Below are 21,873 nucleotides of genomic sequence, written 5' to 3'. Positions count from 1 at the left end.
AATATTCTACCCTGATCAGAATTCTTCTGGATATTGGTATTCAGTTCTGGCCACTACACTTGAGGAAGAGGAAAAAGTTCAAATTTGATACAATGTAATCTCCTTGTGGTCAGGGATTATTTTATTTTGTATTTGTAGAGCCAAGGCCTAGAACAGTCCCTGACACATATTAACTGGTTAATTAATACTCACTTATTGATAGATTAATTTACTAGAGACAAATATAAATGTGGATCAGTTGAAGGAAGTGGAAAAAAAAGTGGTTTTTTTCCTTTTGAAAAAGAGAAAACATAGGAAATACATAATAGCTGTTTTCAATGGGACAGCATTTTTTAAGGAGTCAGTTGAATAGGTACAGCTGCCAATTAACAAACAGAGATGCAGAGCTAAGACCAAACTACTATTTATCGCTTAGATGGAATGTTGCCTCACACATCAGTTTTAAGTGATACTTTGTTGGTTTTGGCTACATAACCAGGATGGGTACAAGGGAATTTCAAAGAGCAATAGAGAAAGATGATGATTTATACATCAAAGATCAGATGACAGGCAGGAAAGATTTCTATCTGATAAAGCAGGAAACAAGCTGGTTAACAAAGGAACTATAGTTGCGAACTCAAGTTTGATTTTGTAGACTTTATCATGTTACATGATATGCTTGTTTTAAGTAAATGGCAGTAAGAAAGTTACACCAGAAATTCTCTTATCACAAGTATTTCAAGTGGTGTCAAGTAGGAAATATGTTAGATTTGTTCTACTTGTACCCAGAGGGCAGAACTAAGAACAATGGGTAAAAGTTATAGTCCATCAGGTATAAGAAAAACTTCCAAACAATTTGAGCTGTCCTATTAGAATGGTCTGTGGCCTCCCTGTTAGACTGTAAGCTCCTTAAGGGCAGGGACTGTCTTTTACCTCTTTTTGCACTCCTTGTGCTTAGCATGGTACCTGGCACATGGTAGGTACTTAATAAATGTTTACTGATTGACTGAGGGAAATAATTTAATCACAACGATTCCAATTTTTTCATCTATTAAACTGAGATAAGAATCATTGTATTACCTACTTCACAGGGTTGCTATAAAGAAACTTATCTGTAATTAAAGCATACTATATACAATATGGTATTGATTAGTCTCAAATCTAACCAGACATTTATTGTAATCTACATAACTATTTTGCATCAATTGTCCTATTCTCCACTCCCCACACTCCTTTTCTCAAGAGAAATACAAAAAGAAAAAAAAAGCTCATAGCATCCAGTTTTTATGCAAGGGCCATGACTGCAAAAGATGTTTTAGTTTCTGTCCTCCATTTTAAGATGTCAAAGTTGCTGGATTCAAATTCAGGCTCTACTGCTTACTATTTGAGTGACTTTGTGCAAATCACCTAATCTTTCTTGACCTGTTTCCTCACTTATAAAATTAGCACATTAGATCTGTAAGATCCCCTCTAGAACTTACTCTATGAACCAAAGACTCAGGGCACCAAAGGTACTAGAGGATGTTTACTCAAAGTCTTTCCTGCCTCCCCTGAGATCTTAGTGCTTTCTCTCTCCTAAATTATATTTACATATGCTTTTAAAATTTGTATCCTTCCAGTAGAATGTCACATCCATAAAGATGACTGTTTTTCTGTCAGTATTCTCAGTGCCCAACCAGCATATTGCTTTGAATATAGCAAGTATTTCAGTAATGTCTGCTGAACATGCACAGATTCCTCCTCCTAGGGGCATTTTGCTGTATCATCATGATTTATCTCCTAATCCCTAAGTGCAGGTGTCTCACAAGGCTTTGCCCAGGACCTTCTTTTCTCTTTTCCTCTAGCTTTTCCTTTTTAAGCTTATCTGTTCTCAGTAACCTCTATACAATTGACTTTGGATTTTATGTCTCCCCTCAACACCAGTCTCATATCTACACCTTCTTGCTAGACACCACCACTTGAATATCCTTCTGGAACCTCAAATTCAGCAGTAGAAAACAGCTTATTTTCCTCTTAAACCTCTTATTCATGCTGTTGGTATTTTTCTGTTGGGATGGTTAGCAGCATTCTCTTAATCAAAAATGTTCAAAATTTTAAAGCAATCTTTGATCCTTCACTCACCTTTACCTCCAACCAGTTATTAATTTTGTGGATTGTACTTAATATCATATTTTGCACATATCTTCTTTTTTTCCCAATCAGATGGCAACAACCCCAGATCAGAAACTCTTCTCCATTTGCCTGGGCTATTTTAATAGTCTCCTAATTAGTCTCCTTGTCTGAAGTCTTTCCTTTCTCCAAACCATCTTATAACAGTTGCCAAAAAATATTCTGAAAACAGAAGTCTAATCACACCATCATCCTGCTCAAAGACTTCCTATGACTCTTTTGCTTGTAATACAAAATACAAATTATGACACCTGGTGTTTATGGTCTTTTGCAAGCTGGTACCAGGTTACTTATAGAGCATTCTTTCATTACTACTTTTCATATTATTCCCTAAACTTGTCATATAATTTTCTGAATCCATGCATTTATCAAAAACCTTCTTTCTCAAATTATTTCCAATTTATTCTGTACACACCTTGTTTGCATGTTGTCTCCCACAAGAAATTATGAACTCATTGGGGACAGAGGCTGCATTTGTCTTAGAATTCTCAGGGTTTACCACAGTGCCTTGACCATAATAGTTGCTTAATAAATGCTTGCTGATTCTATTATCCATATTACCTGCCATGAACTTCCTCCATATTACTGTCTTCCAGAATCCTCTTCTTTCAAGACTCAGCTCAGGTGACATGAACTCCATGAAACAAATTGTGCCAGATGAATGTGTTTTCTGGTACCTCAAATTTTAAGTGAAAAATTGTCTGGGACTCTTCCAGCACTCTCTACTGTGTATTATATCTAGCAGGGTTCTCTTAAATGATTGTTTTATAATTAATTAATTTTTAGTTTTCAACATTCATTTCCACAAGATTTTGAGTTAAAAAATTTTTCCCCCTGTCTTTCCCCTATCCCCACCCCAAAATAGCAAGCCTACTAAACATCTCTTCCCCTATGCAAGATGGGTTCTATACACCAGTACCTGTATATTCTTATTTCCCAGTGTTGCATGTAAAAAATTTTTAAACATTTGTTTTTAAAACCTTGAGTTTCAGATTTTTTTTCCTTCTTCCCTCCTCACACACCCCCACTGGGAAGATAAGCAATTCAATATAGGTTGTATATGTGTAGTTACCCAAATCATTTCTATGGTAGCTATATTGTGAAAGACTAACTATATTTACATCCCTCCTACCCCCCCCCCACTTATTCTATTTTCTCCTTTGACCCTATTGCTTTACAAAAATGTTTGCTTCTAACTACCCTTTACCCCAATCTGACCTCCCATCTATGATCTCCATTCTTATCCCTGAAATAGTAATGGAATTTAAAGATTCCCCTGTATTGGCTTGGTTTTCAGGTTGAGTGTTGAAACCCAGAGCTTATGAATCCCACTTGTGGGATAGACTTGATGATGTGAAAAGAGAGGGCAGAACTGGGAGGAGCTGGTGCCATGAATTTAGAGAAGGCCCAAGCAGAGAGAGAGGCAGAAGAACTTTTGGGAGCAGCATTGTGGAGGATTGCTGAGGGCTAGTTGGAGCTGCCCAGGACTTTTTAAAAGCTGCCACCTGGAGCTGCCAAGGACTGAGGAGACATGGCTGTGATGCCGGTATTTTGTCTGTCTGTTTTGATGTTGTTTTGCCAGATTTGTCCACTGGTGAAGGACAGTGCTATTGTTGCAGAGGTTCTGGAACCTTGTTGATGGTTCAGAAGCCCTGAAGAAGGATTTTCTTGTTCTATGTTTACAAAAGTCTTGGAAGAGGGTCTTACTGATATTTTCAGGGGCCCTGAGACTGTTCTGCAGGCAGAGAGTGAATTGATGAGGACACTGGCAATGTATCTTGTAGCTTTGTTAAGCTTTGTTTCCCCAGGAAGAGAGATTGCAGAGAACTTGCCTGGGGTCAAGATGAAGAAAAGACTTTGGGTATTAAATGCTGTGATGATAGCTTAACCTTGCTGTAGCTCAGGGGTAGATGGCCTTTGTGCTCTCCACTGCCCCTTTTGAGAAGGTGCTTGGGGTTAGCTGATGAAAATTGTAATAAGTTGTGATCCAGGAGTGGGAAATTTGACTTTTTTGAGCTCTGTGATTGAAGAGAGACTTTGTGATTGACTAAATGAATGTATTTCACAGGGGTGGAGTAGTACTTGGAAATTATTGAATCACACTTGGTGAATGCTGTATTTTGATTTTCTCTGTTCTGTGAATTTTTTGCCTTAATTTGTCACTGAATAAAATGGAGAGCTACTATGCTAGTATTCTGAACCTTGGAAGTTGCCTTTGCTTGGCATTACAATCCCCTAGCCCCCTACTTTCCTGGAGGGTAAGATACCCAATTGAGTGTGTATGTTATTCCCTCCTTAAGCCAAATTTAATGAGAATCAGGTTGTCCCATTCCCTTTTGCCTTCCTGCTCTTCCCCTCCATTGTAACAGTTTTCTCTTGCCTCTTTTATATGAGATAATTTGTCCTAATCTATCTCTCCCTTTCTCCTTCTCCCAATATATTCCTCTCTCACCTCTTAATTTTATTTTTTAGATAACATCTCTTCATATTCAACTCATCCCGTGTCCTCTGTCTATGTATATGTGAACATACATATGCCCACACTCACATACATATTTATATATACATAAACCCTCCTATATATACATACATGAATGAAAAACCTATATACATATACATTCCCTTCAACTATCCTCATACTGAGAAAAGTCTCATGAGTTACAATGATCATTTTTCCATGTAGGAATGTAAATAGTTCAACTTTAATAAGTTCCTTGTGATTTCTTTTTCCTATTTACCTTCTCATGCTTCTCTTCCTTCTTGTATTTGCAAGTCAAATTTTTTGTTCATCTCTGGTTTTTTCATCAAGAATGCTTGAAAACCCTCTATTTCATTTAGAAAGGGGCAGAGCCAAAATGGCAGAGTAGAAGCATTACAAGTTTCTACTTATCTAACCCCAACTTTCATCTTGACCTCAAAACTTACATCTCCAACTGCTTATTGAACTAGATGTAGTGGAGATAATATCTTAAACTCAATGACTAGGGGCAGCTAGGTGGTATGGTAGATAGAGTATGGGCCCTGGAATCAGGAGGACTTGAGTTCAAATCCAGACTCAGAAAATTAATAGTTATGTGATCCTAGGTAAATCATTTAACCCCAATTAACTCTAAAAAAGATTGATGACTGAAACCAAACTTATCACCTTTTTTTCCCAGTTAAGTGGTCCAATCAGCAAAATTTATGTTAAAAGACTCACTAACTATATGACTTTGGGCATGTCACCAAGCCTCTGCCTTAACTTTCTTCATCAGCAAAAAGCAGATAAAAATAGCACCTATCCTCCATTATTGTTGTGAGGCTCAAATGAGATCATATTAAAAAAATGCTTAGTATGCAGCCTGGCACATAGTAGGTGCTATAGAAATGCTTACTCCTCCTTTCCTTTCTTCTTCCCTTTCCCTAATGCAGATTAAATCTAAAAGTAGATATGCATACTTTTTCCCTCTCTGAGAGCCTTAATGGTAAACATTTACAACACACTCCTAGATTTAGACTCTAAAAATACTGCCTGAGCCCAGCAGCAATAGGGAAAGAAGTCATCACTAGACTGAAGGCCTTGTGATTGTTCACCAATGATAATAATAACAGTAACTATCATATATAACAACAATGAAGACAACAACAACTTTGGGAACCTGAAAAGGGTTCCAAAGTGCTTTCTATCCTTTACTTTATCTGAGTCTCACAACACCCATGGGATGGCTAACCAAGACAAAGAGATCACATGAGATAAAATGGATAATTTCGATTATGTAAAATTAAAACATTTTTGCAAAAACAAGTTTAATGTAACCAAAATTAGAAGGAAAAAAGGTAACTGGAAAATATTTACAGTAAATTTAGCTTATAGAAGTCTGATATCCAATACCTATAAAGAATTGATTCAAATTTCAAAATTTGAGAGCCATTCTCTAATAGATTGTCAAAGAATATAAAGAGGCAGCTTTCAAAGGAAGAAACCTAAATTATCAAGAACCACAAGAAAAAAAATGTCCTAAATCAATAATATTGAAAAAAAGCAAATTAAAGCTACTTCAAAGTTCCATCTCATATTCATCAGACTGGAAAGATGACAAAACAGGAAAATTACAAATATTGGAGGAACCAGGGAAAATAGATGGGTTGTTGGTGGATTTGTGAATTAGTATAACCTTTCTGGAAAGCAATTTGGAACTATGTTCCCAAAAGCTACTGTACTATACAAACTCTTTGGTCCATAGATACCAGTACCAGGTCTCTACCTCAAAGACATCAAATAAGGAGGTAAAGGACCTATATTTACAAAAACATTTATAGCATCTCTTTTAGTTGTAGCCAAAGGCAGTGACCTCCTATCGGTGAATGACTAAACAAACTATAGAAGTAAATGGAATGGAATATTATCATGCCATAAAAAATGACAAAATAGATATCACAGAACTAGCACTTCTGTAATATTGTTTCTTTCTTCCTCCAGTGCAAATGAAAAAGTAAAGCAAAAACAAACTGAAGACTCTGAATTTATATATGCATTAGTTCAGCAATACAAATTCTCACATTGGTTATCTCCAAAAATAAATCTCTTTTGACATTTTAAGTGCTTATGATTTCAAAAATATTTTGGACAGAATGTAGTGGGAGGGGCAAATTAATTAAGAACAAAACAAAATAATGGCACTAAGATGATTGCTTTGGATGCCCCTGGCACCAAGGAGACAGAAGCAGCTGTGCTAAAGTTCTGCCATGCAAAAGCTACATTTCATTGGTATATTTAGAGAAAAGATGGGTTGGTGGATATAAAATGGGCTAAAACTCTTTTTCTTCTTGGGACAGAACTGGTTTATCTGTTAAAAGTGGAGCTGATCTAAGTTAGCCTTTGAGATGAAGATAAGGAGATAAGGGCATTTCTATGCTATGTGGGCACCCTAAGGAGACAGCTCTTATGCAGCTTTTTTCTATGTTCTTTGCCAGTATACTGACCCAAAGGGAAGGCAGTCATATGAGTTATTGTGTCACATGGATCATCTGTGTCTTGCCTGACTAATGCCTAATGATTCTATTCTCTATCTCCATGTATTATGTATCATTTTTGGACCTTGAACTAATCTTATCATAGGTGTTTTATCCATGAGAATTATTAATCTGGTATACACATTAACCCAAATAGAATCCAAGCACTACATCTACAAAGATGATACATAGCATGTTCCACTATAATACCCTAGGGATGTATCTGAAAGCCCCAGAGATTAGATAGGTTAACTATATACCAAATTCTTTTCTAGTTCATAATATATTGATTCCAATATCTGTTATATTCGATTTCAATGTGTCATTGATTTCATGTTTGCATAAGCCACAAAAAGTCCCATTTAGCAGGAGACTGAATTAGAAGGCAAAGCACCTCACTAGTTGTCAACTAAATCTACTGCTTCACTCATACAACTGAGCCAAGGCATAGTGATCAGTTGGCACCTACAGTACCATGTAACTATGCCTAAATGCTTCAGTTGTGGTGATTGTCTTAACAGCTAGTTTGCCCATTCCAGCCAGGTGATTCAACATCAAGGGCTGGTGGGCTGAAGAATGTAATAGAAAGAATTGTTAGAATTAAGATGAATGGAGAGTATGCAATTTTGCTGTCTCCCTGCCAGTGGGGCCCAATATACCTCAATGCATTGGAAACATAATCAAGCGGGAAACCCTTGAAAGGAAGAATTCCATTGGGGCAATTCTACTGTATGTAGTAGATATGGAATAATGATGATGCAATTATTGCCTAGTTCCAGGGGGATCCTCAGGAACAAGAATGGGAAATTGACCAGGAAATAGCAAGAATTAACTGATATACCAGAAGAAGAGTGGTAGGAGGATAGACTAGGAAGCATCAGCCTTCATGAAGTCACCACACAAAACAATCGTTTTTTCCAAAGAAGAACAGAAAAACCTTTAGTGATCAGTGCTTAGTCATAATTAGGACAGTTATAATAGAAGGCATTCTAGATAGTGTGAAACAATACAGTGAACTCAGAGCACCCACTAGAGTTCCATACTGAGAAGTACATGATCAGTCTTTGTTCCAAGTGAATGTTCCCTGGGACTGTAAGTGGTATTACTCATTCTGACAAACCATGAACTTGAGAGTTCATGCTATTATTAGTCCCTTATCTAATATCTCAAAAACATTTTATTCTAATACAAATCATATTTTGTTATTAAAAAAAATCAAGAAGCCCTATTTGTTCTTGTATTCATTTGTGGAAAATATCCCTAAAGATGCCCTTCATACGAGCATGATACCAAAGATATACTTCCCATATATATATAGTCACAGTAAAATGAAGACAGGATTTATGAAGCTAAGACTACTAAAAAAGATACCATGAAACTGCATTTTTATAGCTAGTTTATGTATATAGATATAGATACTTATGTATGTATATTTATATTGAGCATATATTTTCATATATACATATTTAATCTGATGTGGTAGAACCAATCTCGTTTTACTTCCCCCTGCCCTTCTGAGCTCCCTTCTGCTCTCTTCTGTGCACTTAAAAAATGTTTCACTGTATTATCTCATATATAATTTTATATGATAGGCATAAGATTGTGTGTCATGTATATATGAGATAAGCAAAAAAAAAAAGAGTCAAGGCTGTTGTGAGTTACAGAAATAGCAATGGCCCAGGAAGAACTTAATCTAAGAAGAAGCAGCTAGCTATCCAAATGGTCCTCTAAAGCAAAGATGTCAAACTCAAAGATACTAGAGTGGTTTGCCATTTCCTTCTTCAGTTCATTTTACAGATGAAGACACTAATGCAAACAGGATTAAGGGACTTGCCTGAGGCCAAATTTGAATTTAGGAAGGTGAGGTTTCCTTATTCCAGACCTAGCACTCTATCTACTCCGCCACCTAGATGCCCACAATAAAACATTGACAAAGCTAATTTGTGGTTTTCTAAGTCAAAATGAATCCTGTAGGGATCTATATATATATATATATATTTGAATTTGACACCACTGCTCTAAAGCGAGGCAGAATCAAACAGCAAAACTGGTATTATCACACTAAAAAGAAGGGAGGAGAATCAAACAGAAAAACTGGTATTATCACACTAAAAAGAAGGGAGGAGGGAATGGTGTGACAAGAGCCTTACTCAACCTCAAGACAGTCACCTAGGTGCCTATCCTTCCTTCAGAGGTAACTACTTACAGCAGACTCATCCCATCTCTAAACTTAATTAACTTTCAAAAATAAGGTCTAAATTAATCCCTGTGAAGTTAATCCCTGAAACTACCTGAGCACTTTCAAGTGACACACTATCTACTTTAGGTACAATTAAAGACGTTTCTCACAGTCACTCACTTTGTACTTGAATACTTTAAAAATGTTAACCCCTGAACTTTAGAATACTGTCTTTTGTATGGTCTGAAGGTACAGGTATTGACAATACCAAAATGGAGCTACTGGACATATAATTTTAATTTAACAGTGCCTTTTCCAGAAGCCACACTGAAAGACAAAGGGATGTGTATATAACAAAAATATGTACTGTTGATTTTATTTTCTATGCACATATATACTGTCAAGTGATTATGGCTTTCTTTTATTTCCTTTAAAGGCTGTGTATTGGTTTACATAAAATTGAAAAGTGAAATATTCAGTTCATTTATTCCTATTAAGACCCACAATGAATATACTTGCAATTAAGCTATATTGTCATTCATACCAGATAACTTTTAGGTGATTGGGAACATTAAATTTAGCTGTATTTTCATTCTACTAGATGTATCTTCCCTTTTTCTGTCAGCTTCTGAAGACTGATAAATTATCTTCTGCATTCAGTTCTCTTTGATGAAGTAGTCTTAGATTTCTTTCAGTGTTCCTTTTCCCTGAGTTTTAGCTTGCCATTTGGGGTTAAGCATTTTCCCTATAACACATTTGAAGTAAGGTTCTGAGATGAATCATTGAGGAGCATTAAGCACCCATCTGGGCTATGACCTCAGCACCTCCTCTCAGCTGACAGCTCCCTAGCAGCTCCAATATCCTAGGCCTTACTTTCACAAAAGAGGGTAATTTATTGGGTAATTTATTACGTTGTTAATTAAACACCTAGGGAGCACTTCCTTATCTTCTTAGGGGCTCAGCCTTTTTAATTGAAACCTTAACACCTTTGCCTTTTGAAAACTATACTAGGTTTTTCAATTTTCTAGTCTGATAGCTTTTCTAAGACAACACTTTTTTTTTGCCTTGGGTACTTTCTAATTGATCAAGAATTTTGAAATAGGGTTGTCCTTAAAAAATATATATACAATAATTTGACTTTGGTGACCTCTACCTCCCTGCCAGTCCCTCAGCCTGCCCCATTCCAGCCAGCAGAAAGTCTGATTCTTCCTAAAGGAATTTCCATTTTTGCTTTAATTTTCTTTTTTTAGTGGGAGGGAGGGTGGGGGGGACAGGTTAAGTGAATTGGTCAGGGTTAAACAGCTAGTAAGTGTCCAAGGCTGCATTTGAACCTAGGTGTTCCTGACTCCAGTCCCAGGGCTCCATCCACTGCACCACCTAGCTGCTCTGGTATTTGTGTTTGTATAGATAATTCAGGAAAAAAAACTTGCCTTCCAAATTTAAAAGAATGAAGTGTTAATGTTGGAACCCTACTACAATCATTTACATCCCATAATCTACAAAGCCATCGATGTCATTTCCCCTTCCTGGTAATTAAATCCAGCAAACATTTATTAAATCTCTACTCTCTGCAAACTATCATTCTGTCCCCATGGCACAGAATATAAATACAAATCCCAAATAGTCTCTGACTAAATTTATATTTTAGTGAGAAGGAGAAGTTATAAAATATACACAACTTAGTAATATAAATAGAAAGTATAAAGTAACTTCAAGAGCTTAAAAGCAAAATAAAAGCAGATAGGGCTTTTTTTTTGAAAAAAGCTTCAATTGGAATTTTTTGTGTTCATTCCTGACATTTCAAGACACTGTAGACCAAAGCACCAATGTTGTTTGTGGGGTTTTCTTGACAAAGATACTGGAGTGGTTTGCCATTTCCTTCTCCAGTGGATTAAGGAAAACAGGTTAAGAGACTTGCCAAGGGTCACAAAGGTAATAGGTGTCAGAGGTCAAATTTGAACTCAGGTCCTCCTGACTGCAGGCCCAGTGCAGTATCCACTGAGATGTCTAGCTGTTCCTCAAGTAAGAAGAGTTAAAATTAAACATTTGCTTCTCCCATGTTCTAGGCTAGGTACTGGAGAAACAAAGATAAAATTAGACTTTATTTTGTATTATTTATGCTCATGTTCAATCTCCCATTAAGGGTGGTGGGCTTGTCTTACAGATCTATTATATTTTCTACTCTTAGCATAGTTCCTCTGCATAGAGCTGATGCTTAATAAATGTTCATTGAATTGAATTAACTGGTTGCAAATGATTTTGAATTAATGCAGCTAAATATTTGTTCACATGAAGGCAAAAATGGAAGGGCTAAGTTATCAATTATTTTTGTTTTAATATGCCAAAAATGAAATCTTACATAAAGCTGAAATAGAATAAGATTCAAAATTAAATAAAAACATATGCCTCAACATATGTGATATGATATGCATATACTCTACAAATATCTCTTTCAAAATGCCTCTTTCTCCATTTTGAAAGCAGCCCAGCAAATGAATCCTCAGATTTCCAAATAAAGATAAAATACTAAAGTAATTATTTGTCCTGTAGGTTTACATTTCAAAATCAGGGACAAAAGTTAGCTCCATGCTGTTATTTTGACACTTCAATGACCTTTGATTTTCTAAGGTATTTAAGAGTTACTATGGATGAAAAATTCAGTGATGATCCTCTCTGTATTGAACTAAGCTGATCTGATATTCATAGCCATGTTTTACCAGGTCAGTACTTGAACTGGCATAGTGTTCCAGGACCTGGGGGCCAAAATTCCAAGCCACAATGACACATTAGAATAGGACTTCAGCAGAGGTCCCATGAAGACAGAATTTGAAAAAATGATATGTATATGATAGGTGCTGTTAAGCATAATAATGTTCACTTTTCACTTGACGAGCACAGAAGTCTTATTTAGAAAGTGACTGAAAAGTATTATACATTCAAGACTGGAAGTTAACATGGTAAAATGGAAATAAAGATGGATTTGGTGTTATCACCCAGCAATTTGACTTTGAACTCTGGTACTTGCTCTCTATGTAACCCCAGGAAAATCACTTATTCTCTCTGGACGTGTGTGTTTGTGTGTGTGTGTGTGTGTGTGTGTGTGTGTGTGTGCTTTAACTATTAAAACACAGAGTTTTGACAAAACTTTCCCTTCCAAATTTCCCTAGTATTTATTTAACATTTGAATATACTTTTGTTTGCTGTGATAGAATGTAAACATTTTGAGTGGAAGGAGTATTTCATTTTTGCTTTTGAATTCCTTGTACCTAGTATAGTAACTGGCACATACTGCAGTAGACAGTGAATATGAATACTTGCTGATTAATTTAAGGTAGTTACCTATTTCTTTTTTTTTTTTTGCTTTTTGGAGGACAATTGAGGTTAAGTGACTTGCCCAAGGTCACATGGCTATTTTGTGTGTGTGTGTGTTAAGTGTCTGAGGCTGGATTTGAACTCAGATCCTCCTGACTCCATGGCTGGTGCTCTATTCACTGTGCCACCTAGCTGCCCAGGTAGTTACCTATTTCTAAACCTTAGGATTCTAAGGTTATGTCTGTGGACCACAAGTTCTTATAGATCCTATTAAACTGGAACAGTTTTAAGTATGATCTTCATGACAGACTAAATCTATTGTGAAATAACAAGATTAAACAATAATAAACATCACCAGAATGCTTCAATGGGAGACAGTAGTTATATTATTAACTGCAGATTGACCTGAAAGATCCAGATCCTCTAATACTGATATTGACGAGTGTGACAGTTGTGTATTCATATCTTGAGTTTTGCTTTTCTGCTTAAAACTATAATTTCCATAAATTAAAGTACACCTATGACAAAACTACCTCTGACTACTCCTCCAGACCCCTCTGACCCCAATACCTATCTGGGAGATTCTGAGACTGGAATCACAGTACTTCACTAGGAAATGCTAGTTTTGATTAGTGGTATCTCCCCTTACTATTTTAATTGGAATTTCTAGTAATTTTTCTCTTACTTGTCTTAGTTTCTCTTAGCTCCACACTTTCCCACTAGGGGCAGGGTTAGCATCTATCACTTTCCTCCATATCCCTTCCTCTTCATTTTTGGAGATGTCTTGTTCAAGGCTAAACTAGGAAACAATCTATTTTAAAACACTGATAAAGTCCCTACTCAGGTTAAGACTTGGCTTTGCTACTCCAATTTAAGGGAACTAGCATCAATGTGCAGAGGGTAGGGGTGAGGTTAGAGTAATATTTTAAAAGCAACTTTCCCCTGAATTGTGTTTTAAGTTATTAAGCAAAGGGATAGCAACCCTGCCCTTCATGTCACCATTTCTGTTTGTATACAGAGAAGGCATCCTCAATATATGGGAATATGTAGAGCAGATTGTTTGTTCAGAGCCTCAGTAATGAAGGTTTTCCTGGTTGACAACTTTTCCTGTACATCCTTTAATAATGGTACTTCACTCTAGCTTAGATTTACATATCTTAATTTCAATTTTAGCACTAACTGGCTTATCCATGAGGTAACTGTTCACTTAGAAGGTAAATATTTGTCTATGGTGGCATATGAGAATTGCAAGAAAGAATTTAGTCCTGTGTGAACCCTTTCCGATTTTATGAAACAGGTAGCAGAGCAGCAGAAAATGCTAAGAATTATGCAAACTCTAGGATGTCAACAAATGTATTTAAATGTTGTTGTTCTTAATGTAAGATCTTTGTCCAGTAACCAGTGAAATTGAAGAACTTAACCATATCCATATTTGCACCTACCCTATCAATGAAACCATAAGTTATAAGAAAGTTGCCAATAAAAGAAAGGATGAATTTCAGCTTCTCCTTAGAAAGATAAATAAAGGGTCTGGAGATGTTGGTTTCATTATGAATACAAAGACAACCAGAAAAAATTACTTCATGAGATGTTGGTCAATATCACCATTCAGTGAGTACTCATTCTAGAACCTCTTCCTACCTTCCCTATTACTATAGAAGGTAACACCATCCCCTTAGTTCCTCAGGTTTACATCCGAGTAGTTATCCTTGACCACCCCCCACCCTCATCCAAACTTTTGCCAAGGCCTATTGATTTTACCTCTGAAACATGTCTCCTATATGCCCCCCTTCTTTCCTCTGATACTGCCACGACCCTGGCTCAGGCTTTCATCAACTCAGGCCTAGACTACTGCAATAAACTGCTAGTAGGTCTGCCTGCCTCAAGTCTCTCCCAACTCAATTCATCCTCCATTTAGTCAACAAAATGATTTTCCTAAAGCATAGGTCCTGCTATGTCTCTTTCCTACTCAGTAAGCTTCATTGACTCCCTGTGATCTTCATGATGAAATGTAAAATGATCTGTCTGATTTTTAAAGCTCTTTATAATCTCTCTGTCTCCTACCTTTCTGGTCTTCTTATACCTTATTCCCAAAACCCACTCTTCAATCCAGCGACAATGGCCTCTTGGCTGCTACACAAACAAGACACTCCATTTCTCAGCTCCATGCATTTTATCTGGCTGTCCCCCATGCCTGGACTCTTTAAATCCCAAGTTTCTTTAAATCCCAACTAAAATTTCATCTTTTCAGATAATTTCCCTAACGTTTCTTAATTCTAATGTCTTCCCTCTGTTAATTATTTCCTTTTTATCCTTTATAAAACTTTGTTTAGATTTGTTCATATGTTGTCTCCCCCATTAGACTGTAAGTTCTTTGAGGAGCTTACAATAAGATATTTTAACTCTTTTTGCAAATCCAGTGTTCAATACAGTGGCTAGGATATAGTAGATGCTTAAGAAATGTTTAGTGATTCATTGACATATTTGTATAATGAAGAACCATGTGCTTCTTAACCATCCATGATTTTTCAGGATGACATACTCTGAAAAAGGTAACATGCTTTATGAAGACAGGAGTTGGATATTTTATGTGCAAACATAGTTTCAATAGTATAGAGACATATTCATTTCAAAGATGTGCTTGACAACAAAGAAACTTCCTAATTTGGATATATATTTAAAACAACTGAGACAGAACAGTTGCTAACATAATGTGAATATTCTGGATGCATTTCAGTAAATGAGCAAAGGTTTCAAAGAAGGGTATTTCAGAGAAACAAAGAAAAAAAAACCAATCAGGTGGTGAAGAAGAATGAGAGGGTAATCCCCAAAGCTCCTATTTTTAATAAAAGGGAAGTGAAGAAAAATTTAACATACATAATTGTTAATATAAAAATAATTTATTAGGATTAGATTTGATAATCTGGAATGATAAGACAAGAATAAAAGTATTCTCTTGCAAGAAAATAACTGAAGAAAAGACGAACTTAAAAATTAAAATGGCAAATGTAAATGGCTAAATTCTTCAATAAAATAGAAAATAATTACAGACTGAATTAAAAAGCAAAACCCCAGTAGCATGCTGCTTATAGAGAACACATTTCATTTTTCAAAATATAAATAGATTAAAAATAAAAATTTGAGCTAAAATTTACTATGCCAGATGATAAAAACCAGCCGTAACATTCTATTACAATTACATACCATAATTTATTTAGCTATTTCCCAATTGCTGTGAACATATTTTGTTTCTAGCTTTTTGTTACCATTAATATGCTCATCAAAAACTCAGTCAGAAGGAGTAGGCGCTGGACTTGGCAAATACTACACATAACATGAAGAAGAAAATTTACTTATTTCCAAAGGAGAGGACAAATGACTGATTCAGGTGTCATTTCAAAATTAAGTTTAGTCAAATCACCAACTGGTTTGAGCAAAGGCCAAATACCAAAAGTTAATTTAAAGAATAGAAATAAAATGAAGATGCAGAAAACAACTAAAAATAACTTACACTGCATGTGTAAAGACACTATTGATTCCAAAAATGTGAAATTGATAAAAGGAAAGACTGATTCTGTCACCATTTCTTAGAGAAACTTAACTGATGGAAAGGGCCAAAGATTCCTTAAACTACCTCAGCTAAAACTTTACTTAGCAGAGACATGGAAGCCAACGGGAACATCAATTTAGAGTTCAAGTTCATTTGAAAAACATTATCCATTTGAAAAACATTATCCATAAGTCAACAAGGATTTAATAAGTTCCTACTACATGACAGGATATATTCTAAGAGCCAGAGTTAGAATAAAAGGAAGTCCCTGCTTTCAAGGAACTCATAGTCTAATGACTTAAACAAAAGGGGATTGGGAGAAACTTCCAGTAAAAGGTGGTTTAATGGAATAAAAATGCCTAAAATACCTGAAAATTTACCCAGCACATAACATGTGACTGACAGAAAAATTAATTTTAGTATTGTTAATATCAAATGGAATATTCCCTTATCTGTCAAAAGGCCGTCTGGACAGTAAGAGAAACTTCTCCCTATGGAATGTCAGTGTACTCCTGCTCTTAAGGCACTTTATTTTAAACTACATTGGATTGGGAATTTATGCTCTGTTTATTCAGTAAACAAAATCTTGGTCTAATAGTGACTACAGAAAGTGAAGTAAGTGTCTTTACCACTTTCTCATTAAGGTTTGGGGCAAATTGAATCCTAAAGGGTTAAAAAGAACCAGAATGAAGTAGGTTTTCTTGCTTAGATTGCGTAAGCCAGCTAGAATCTCAGGACATGATCTCCCTCCACATATGACCATATCCCCTTTTTTTCCTCCTGAATATATAAAAAACCTTTCTTTAAGTTTTCTTGGTAGGCATTCATACTCAGACACATGGATGCCATGGGCTCCTGACCCTCTTTGTCTTGATTAAAGACTCCTTTTCTTCTATATTTTGATTTGTTTTGAGTTTGATAAATTTCAGGAATCCACACAACCCATTTCAATACAAGTACAAATTCTCTTTACAGAAATAAAGGGAGACAATAACTGGCAAGATCTTTTATTACTGGTAAGTACACCACCTAAATCATGAGTTTTCTTGCTTTCAAGTCTCTCCTCCAGTTAATGCACCTTTTACAGAGATGCCAAAGTCATATTCTCTAGGTCAGATCATATCACTCCCCTGCTCAATAAGCTCTAGGGGTTCCTGCTTGCCTCTAGAATCAAATACAAAGTCTTCTGCATAGCATTTAAGGCACTTCATAACCACTGCTCAAACCTAACTTTCAAAAGTTTAATACACGCTGTCTTCCCTCATATAATTTATAATTCCAGTCCATTGACTTTTTTCTATTCCTCATATGTGCCATTTCCAGATGAAGTACTATGGTCCCAGAGACCTTCAGGAACTGGGGGTATAAAGCTGAGAGTCCATAGCAGAGGTCCCTGTGTTAGTCAACTAGGTCATGGAGTAAGGATGATATGAATTCAAACTTAGTTACTTACTGTATGTACTGTGTGACCCTGGGAATATTACTTTAGCCCTCTGTGATACAGTTTTCCTCATCTATAAAATTACTGTGATTTGCCCTTCCTTCTCACAGAGAACCATGGCATCAGAAAGATGATTCAATGACTTGCAAATGAATTGGATTTAAGTGAGAGAGGGCTGTGCAAAGTCAGCAACCTTACTTTCTCCTCTGGACCTATCTGGGTCCAGTGGCCAGACATAGAACAGGACAACTAGAGATGGCCCATCATGATGTGGGAGACCTGCTCCTTTTTAAACTAAGGTCTTTCCAAGTTCTCACCTTTACTAAGGCAATGCCCTCTCAGAGACTAGGGATAAGAAGTGGACTAAGGGTTGATTTTTTAAAATCAAATGCTTTACTAACTTCTACTTTACATCATTCATTTCCGCAAGATTTTGAGTTACAAATTTTCTTGCCATTTTCCCCTACCCACAACCATAAAATAGAGATCCCTCCTCCAATCTGCTCTCTCCCATATCTTCTTCCATACCCCTCCAACTTTCCAGTAGGACCCGGTGGATCTCTATGCCCCAGTGCCTGTATATTTTATTTTCCAGTTACATGAAAAATAATATTAATAATATTATATATATATATATGCTTAAACATTTGATTTTAAAACTTTGAATTCCAGATTCATTCCCTTCCTCCCTTGTCACCCACCCTTACTGGAAAGACAAGCAATTCAATATAGGTTGTAAATGTGTAGTTATGCAAAACATTTCCATAGTGGATATATTGTAAAAGACTGACTATATTTCCCTCCTTCCTTCCACTTGTTCTATTTTCTACTTTGATCCTGTCTCTTTTCAAAAATGGGTGCTTCCAACTTCCATCCCCCCATCCTGCTCTCCATTCCATCATCCCCCATCTCACTCCCTTCCTCCCTACTCTCCTGTAGGGTGAGATACCCTATTTAGTGTATATGTCATTACCTCCCTAAGCCAGATTCAATGAGAAAAAGGTTGTCTCATTCCTTTTTGCCTTCCTGTTTTTCCCCTCCATTGTAACAATTTTCCTTTGCCTCTTCTATATGAGATAGTTTACCCCATTCTGTCTCTCCCCATCTCCTCTCATTATATTCCTCTCTCACCTCTTAATTTCACCTCTTAAGTATCATCCCTTCTATTAAATTGGTCCTGTGCCCTCTATCTATGTATACCTGTACACATATATACACACATTCACATATGTATTCATATGCCCATATACCCTCCTGTATAGACATATATATGTATGTACTACATATGTGTATACACACACACACCAACACACATTTCTATTCTCTTTATTCTCATACTGAGAAAAGTTTCATCAGTTACTATTATCATTTTCCATGTAGGGATATAAACAGTTCAACTTTGATAAGTTCCTTATGATTTATTTTCCCTGTTTACCTTCTCATGCTTCTCTTACTTCTGGTATCTGAATGTCAGATTTTCTATTCAACTCTGGTTTTTTCCTCAAGAATGCTTGAAAATCCTCTATTCCATGTAATGAGCATATTTTCCCCTGAGATATGACACTCAGTTTCTGGGTAGGTGATTCTTGGTTTTAATCCCAGCTCCTTTGACCTCCAGAATATCATATTCCAAGCCCTTCAATCCCTCAATGTAGAAGCTGCCAGATCCTGAGTTATCCTGATTGTGTTTCAACAGTATTCAAATTGTTTCTTCCTGACTGCTTGTAATATTTTCTCCTTGATCTGGGAATTCCAGAACCTATTATATTCCTAGGAGTTTTCTTTTTGGGATCTTTTTCAGGAGGTGATTGGTACATTCATTCAACCTCTATTTTGCCCTATGATTCTAAAATAGCAGGGCAATTTTCCTTGAGAATTTCTTGGAGGATGATTTCTAGGTTCCTCTTTTGATCATGGCTTTCAGGTATCCCAATAATTTTTAAATTATCTCTCCTGGATCTATTTTCCATTTTAGTGGTTTTCCCAACAAGATATTTCACATTGCCTTCTATTTTTTCATTTGTTTGGATCTGTTTAATAGTATCTTGATTTTTAATAAAGTCACTAGCTTCCATTTGCTCCAATCTAATTCTGAAGGAATGATTCCCTTCAGTGAGCTTTATAGATTCTTTTTCCATCTGGCAAATTAGGCTTTTTAAGGCATTCTTCTCCTCATTGTCTTTTTTAGCCTCTTTGCCCCTTTGAGTTAGTATATTTTTTAAGGTGTTATTTTCTTCAGTCAGGTTGATGACTCTCATTTCATAATTTTCTTGCATCATTCTCATTTTTCTTCCCAATTTTTCCTCCACTTCTCCTATGTGGTTTTCAAAATCCTCCTTAAGCTCTTCTATGGCCTGTAAGCAGCTTGTATTTTTCTTAGAAACTTTTGGTGCAGGAGTTCTGACTTTGTTATCTTTCTCCTGTTGCATGCTTTGATCCTTTTTGTCCCCAAAAGAGGAGTATAAATTTGGGTTGCTCTGCTTGCATTACTTCCTTCATTTGCTCATGTTGCCATTCAATTACTTGACTTTTGGGCTTTTTGCCACAGTAGGACTCTGCTACCAGACAGGGGAGCTTCATCCCAATTTGCTGGGGTTTTCTCAGCTGCCAGAGGTATTAGTTGGGTGCCCTCTCTAAAGGCTTCACAAGCTTTGGCAAGCTGGTTGCACACCCCAGGACCTCCACCCTACACCGCAATCCATATACAAACATATTAAAGCACTACTGATTACCCCTCAGTTTAGTTGCTTGGGTCCCCTACAATTTACAATCCTGGAGCTAAAGCAGCCATGAGGCAGGAGACTGCACCACCACAGTGTCTCAGTGGCTTCCCACCCTGGGGGCAAAGGCCAACTGAACTCCCAAACTATTGTATCCCAAAGTCCACACTGCACTGACCTCTCACTTTGTCCTTATCATCTATGTGTTGATGATTCTGCAAACTGCCACAGCTGCTGGTGATCTGAAGTTCCTCCAGCAGGTCAGGCCCATCCTGAGGCTAAAACCTCCACCCCCCCATTGCAGCAGGGGTGGGGTCAGCTCCCAGAGTGCTATGCTGGTTGCTTCCTGCCAGCCCGCCAGGATATCCTCAGCTGGAGGCTAGCTTCTCTGTGTCATTTTTTGGATTCTGTAGCTCCAAAGTTTGTTCAGAGTCTCCTTTTACATGAATCAGAGGAGGTAGGAACCAGAGTCCCATTGAAGTCCTTTTTTTACTCCACCATCTTCTAAGCATTGAATTTTTAAAAAATCAAACTGGGAGGGGAAGACCCGCAGGGTTTCTGGCCAAAAGAGAAATAATTACGATTTACATTCAGTCTGAGTCATCCACTAAACGGTGCTTTGATAGGGACCTATTGTTGGTAAATCCAAGAGAACCAGAGTGAATTGGGATTTAAGAAAGAAATCTAGTCAGTAAGCCCCAAGATATCTAGGTAAGTTTCAGCCTTCATAATTTACCTTCCTTTGGGTAGCTCACCCTCAGGTAAGGTCTTGGGGAGAGAGGAGAGGAAACAGGAGGAGAAGGAAGGAGAAAGGACCAAGGGGAGGGAAGGGAAAGGTAGGGGAGGAAAGGGGAGAGGGTCTTCTGACTAGTAAGCATATGAAATAACAAAAATTTAAAATCAATAAAATATCTTCAAGATGATGGAGAGTAGAGCAAGGGAAGAAATGAAAGTCCTAAAATAGAAGGAAATTTAGCCAGAAGCTACTACTCATTTTTCCATTTGTGTCTCATTTAAATTTTCAGCATTGAAGTAGCAAAATCTTTGGTCTTTCCAACCATCTAATGCTGATTGCTTCTCCATGGCCAAAACTGTCTTAAGTTCTGTGTTATATTAAAATGATTTACTTAATTTAACTGTCTCATTTTCACAGTGAAGGAAATCCTGGACTAATGAAGGGAATATGAGTTCAATATGAAGGATAATATTTAAATAATTCAAATACCTGTCTCCAATAATCCTAATAAAATGCATACCAATGAAATTAAGTAATATATCTTTCTTTCCCATTTTTACCTTTAATTCTTTTGTTTTCAGAGGAAGGAGGGTTATATTCTACTGGATGGATCCCTACATGTGGGAATAACATGGTTTTCAGAGGATATAATGAAAATGATCCATGAAGGTACAATGCAATGATTCTGGAAAATTCATCTGCGTTGGATGACTCTATGAACAAAATGACCTTTAATTTAACTGATGTAAAATGGAAACCTCCAGTTATGTAATTTTGGACAAAGAACAAGGGAAT

At 36.6% G+C, this 21,873-nt stretch overlaps 1 protein-coding gene across 1 annotated transcript in view; it reads right to left on the bottom strand.

Moving 5' to 3' along the window:
• Positions 1-21,873, bottom strand: part of LOC138176022 (protein piccolo-like) — a 591,004-nt gene that overhangs the window by 260,020 nt on the left and 309,111 nt on the right. The window lies entirely within an intron of this gene.

This window comes from Petaurus breviceps, unplaced genomic scaffold (genome assembly GCF_028583685.1).
Source record: "Petaurus breviceps papuanus isolate PSGF00001 unplaced genomic scaffold, PetGlider_PUasm1.0 80, whole genome shotgun sequence".
NCBI lineage: Eukaryota > Metazoa > Chordata > Mammalia > Diprotodontia > Petauridae > Petaurus > Petaurus breviceps.
This window is presented reverse-complemented; position numbering and strand designations above follow the sequence as displayed.